We start from the raw sequence: 4,985 nt of genomic DNA, 5'->3' as shown, positions 1-4,985 counted from the left end.
ACCGCCCGGGCGTCCCAAGCCGATGACGTAAATGTCGGTACTCCCGCTGCATCATGGGGGCTGTAGTTCCGCCAGGCGCCGGTCAGGGCTGGGGTGGGCGGGGCCACGAGCTGTCAAGGGGAAAAGAAACCAAGGGCGTAGATTAGACGTTCCCGCTCTTTCGTTTGTTGCCCTAGCGTCTGACCCCAAGAACCCTGCCTGCGCTGGATTTCAAGCTTGCGATTGGTAATTTTAGAGAAGAGCTATTAAGAGGAAGACAGGAAGCAAGCCTGGGCCTGCCGCCCTTCAATTGACTTTGAGGAAGTCAGAACAGAAACAGTCACTGAGCAGGGTACCTAACATCCATGGTTTTAACCTTCACAGCAGTCCCAGTTGGCTCAGAGGGGAAATTCCCCCCGCTCACATATGGCAGCTCACTAGGCCTCATTATGTGCCAGGCACTGGGACACCGCAGTAAACAGGCTCCTGATGGCCTCAGCGACAGCAGCGAAGGCTCCAAGCCTGCACTCTCCACTATGGTAGGCACCAGCCATGTGCTACAAGCTGCTGAAATGTGGCCACAAGCTCCTGAAAGGTGGCTGGTGCAAACTGAGATGAGTAAGACTCGGTAAGAAAAGGAATGTAAACAATCTCATTGATATTTTTATATTGATCAATGTGTAAAATGATAGTATTTTGGATAAATTGGGTTAAATAAAATATATTACTAAGATTAAGGTCACCTGTTCCATTTTACTGTTTAAGATGTGGCTACTAGAAAATCTAAAATGACATGTGGCACGCTCTGATACTGTGGTTTATAATAAGAACTATATATTTGGTCTCTGTCCACTGTTCCTGGTAATTACCTATATGAGAGCCACAGGGGCATCTTTTGTCATAATAGTGAGCTTTGTCCTCAGTTTCTGAAGTGGCTTCAGAGCTATTCAAATAAAGGTGAAATGAGTGTCTTTTTGTTATTCACACTTTTTCACCCACACCTGAGTGTATGCTAATGAGACAACTTTCAGAAAGTTCCTAAGGATGGGGACTGGTTGCCAGGGGAACCCAACCATGTGATTAGAGGGTTGGAGCTTTCAGCCTCACCAGCCCCCTCGACCTCCTGAGAGACGAATTGGAGATTGACGTTATCACTAATGGCCAATGATTTAATCAACCGTGCCTATATTCCCAGTGGAATAGTTTCTTGTTCCATCGCAGGAAGAATTCAGAAATGAGACAGAGATCAAGAAAGTAAATTGAGTATTTATTTAAGCAAAAATATGCTCTCAAAGGGAGAGCGGGCAGACAAGTGAGTAGCTGCCCCGAGTTTTCTTGGTGAGCTGGTTATATGGGGTATACAAATGAAGGGGTGGAATATTCATTGAGGAAGGAAAGCTCGGGGGGTGGTACTCCCTGATTTTCATCCCAGCTCCGCCTTCCCAAGGGGAGGAGGGATTTCTGTCCTTATTTAGCTTTGATTGGAAGTGTCATGGCGTCAGTGTATGATGGGTATTTCTTATTTGCAAGGCTAATTTTTATCGTAATGAGAGCATAATGAGAAAAATGTTACGTTCGGACACTGGAGATTACTGCCTTTTCCCACCTTTTTTGTCTGCCTCCAGGACACTTATGACCCCAAGATGTGTGGCTTCCTTTCAGTCTGCATTTCTTTGTCTGCCCCTGGACCCCTGCTGTTTACACTATGCGTGGTTTCCTGCCATCTGGCCCGTGCTCCCCCTTTTCTGCTTATATCTAGCTACCTGCCTGCTTTAACACCTACGTCATGAAGTCTTCATAAAAAGCCCTGAGCTCTGCTCCAGAGAGCTTCCAGGCTGGTAAACACACGGAGGTGCGGGGAGGGTGGCTCCCTCAGAAAGAGCATGGAAACTCCTCCCTCCTTCCACAAGCCTTGTCCTATGCATCTCTTCCATCTAGCTGTTCCTAAGAGGTATCTTTTTATAATAAACCGATAATCTGGTAAGTAAACAGTTTTCCTGAGTTCTGTGAGACACTCCAGTAAATTAATCAAACTTGAGGAGGGAGTCATGGGAATCTCCAATTTATAAATGGTTAGTCAGAAGCACAGGTGACAACCTGGACTTGCAATTGGCATTTAAGGTTGATGAGGGAATTTTTAAGTTTATAACTTTATGCTTGCTCTGTTTCCGTAAAACCTGTTTGCTGCTGTTCTTTAGTAATCAACAGAAACCCCAGAGATGATCAAATAAGCACGGAATGCTCTCTTCCTGCCTCTGCTTTGTTTAAAAGCCCATTTGTCTGTAATCCCTAGCAATTCCCGCGTTCTGTAACTGCCTGTAACCTATGGAAACTGTGTAACCAATCCGTTTGTGCCAATTCAACTAGAGCCGCTTCCTACAACCACCAACCAATCAGCCTGCGCCAACTGTAGCTATATGCCTTAACCTATATAAGGAAAAGATTCCCCTGAAGTGGGGCCCAGAATTTTGGAGCGTTAGCTCATCAGGGTCCACTGGCTCAATAAACCTGAGTTCTCCAGCCTTCTGAGTGTGGTGCTTGGTTTCTCGTGGGATCGGTTTCTGCAACAAGGTGGGGACAGTCTTGTGGGACTGAGCCCTTAACTTATGGGATCTGATGCTAACCACAGGTAGACAGCATCAAAATTGAGTTAAATTTGTAGGACAGCCCTTTCTGTGTCCACTCAAAATTGGAGGAACGCTTGATGTGGGAAAAACTCAGACACGTTTGGTGACTAGAAGTGTCATAAGTGGAGTACTGTGTGGAGTGTAAGGAAAGACAAGAGTTTTCTCCCTGCAGATCTATGGTTCACATTATACAGTTGTACCTCGGTATCCGCAGGGGTTTGGTCCCAGGACCCTCCTGGGGCACCAAAATCCTCCATTGTGCAAGTCCCTTATGTAGAACAGCTCTCCACATCTGAACACATATTTGGATACAGAAGGCCAATTTTATTCCTACTGTGCTGTGCTGCTTTATAACCGTGGTAGAATCTTGCCCACGGATACCTCAAGAGGCAAATCATTAGTCTCTGGACCAACCAGCTTATCAGTTCCCAGTGAGTTTGGTCAGAAGTAGCTGTCTTGCCCTTTCTGTGCAAAGAGTCAGACTCCAGACTGAGGCCACACCCAGACCCTGCCTCGGGGTATAGCCAGGCCTCTGGGATGTGGCACACACTGGGGTCTCTGTACCCTGCCTTGTAGAGCAGCTCTCTGTTTCCTGCTCCAAACTCCCTGGCCTCTCAATTCTCCAAGGGCACAAAATGAATTCCATTTCCCTTCTTTGGCGGAATTTTGCCCAACTCAGCAGGAGGCCTGGAGGTTCTCCCCACTAAACATCTGTCCTGTCCAATCCCTCCTGTGAGCTCTGGCCTAGGCGCTGGTTACTTGCTTGAGCTGCTGCAGGAGCCTTGGAATCCATCCCCAGCCTTCCAGTATGAGCCTCCACCCAGCACCCCGCTTTCCCTCTGAAGCACTGCTTCAAGCTGTGAGGCCTCCAATGACAAGGCTCCCCCAGCTTGGCTGATGATGTGATTGTTGGGTACAGGGCAGGAGTGGGGTGCAATTGCAGGACATCTTTTCCACATCACCTAGTTCTATTTTGACGGAATTTTCCATGGTGGACATGAATTGTATTTGTAATCAGAAAAAGGTTAACACTTAAAAACAAGCCACACACACACACACACACACACACACACACACACACACACACACACACACACGTATAGCACAGACCAGCTCAGAAAGGACACCCAAGAAACTCATTAGACATGGTCACTTCTGGGAAGCCAGGGGGTAAGAAATGGGAAAGAGATTAAGATTTGCACTGTTTGAATTCACCATGGGTTATTTTAAAAACAAAAACGTTTCTTTCGAGGGGAGGGATAAATTAGGGATTTAGGATTAACAAATATACAACTACTGTATATAAAATAGATAAACAATAAGGACCTACTGTATAGCACAGGGAACTATTCAATATATTTAATATCGTATAATAACCTATAATGGAAAAGAATATATATATATATAACTGAACCCCTTTGCTGTATGCCTGAAACATTGTAAATCAACTATACTTCAATTTTTAAAAATTAAAAAAAAAAAAACCAACTTATCCTCAGAATGCACATGTGAAACCCTTGAATGACTCCAGTTAATAAAGTCCAACTCTCCTTAGACTGGGAAAATGGGTTTTACATCCTGGCCCCCTCCACCCTACCCACACCTGCCAACCTGCTTCTCAGATGCCACCCGTGCCTTGCCGGCTCCAGCCGTTGACCTGGAGCGTGTCTCTGCCGACTGGAAACCTCCTCCCCATCCAAGGCCCAGCCTAAATGCCGTCTGCTGGCAGGTTCTCCGTCTCAGCACTACGGGTATTTGAGGCTGGGTAATCCTTTGTTGGGGGGCAGGGATGCCTTGCAGGATGTTGAGGAGTGTCCCTGGCCCCTGCTCACTAGTGCCAGTAGCATTCCAGCCCACTTCCCAGGTTGTGACAACCCCAGATCCCTTCAGGCATTGCCAAATGGCCCTTCGATCACCTTGGATGGGAAGCACTGTTACACACGCAGCTGGTCCCTCCTGCTCCCCACAGCAGCTCTCACAGACGTTGTGGCATTTATCACCCCAGCCCACACCAGTCCACAGCGAACGACATTTGGCTTTTTCTGTCCTCACCATTGGCTACAGGGTTCCTTGAGGGCAGGGGCCAGATTTCTGCTGAAATCATATTCAAATCCCTGTCCTTACCACTTACTTTTTGTGTGACTTCAGGCCAATTATTTGGCCTCTCCAAGCCTACATTTCCTCATCTATATAAAGGCAATGCTAGCCCCTACCCCAGAGGACTGCGTGCTGATGGACACACAAAATGCCCAGCCCACAGCAGGGATGGAGAGAGGTCAGCGCTTATTATTAATAAATGCCCTGAAGTGTTATTCGTGCTACAAATCTGCCCAGGGTATGGTGGGGCATAAGTTCTTTGTTCCCCGATGTTCCTATTTG

This window comes from Hippopotamus amphibius, chromosome 1 (genome assembly GCF_030028045.1).
Source record: "Hippopotamus amphibius kiboko isolate mHipAmp2 chromosome 1, mHipAmp2.hap2, whole genome shotgun sequence".
NCBI classification, from domain to species: domain Eukaryota; kingdom Metazoa; phylum Chordata; class Mammalia; order Artiodactyla; family Hippopotamidae; genus Hippopotamus; species Hippopotamus amphibius.
The sequence above is the reverse complement of the archived record's forward strand: the minus strand, read 5'-3'. Positions refer to the sequence as shown.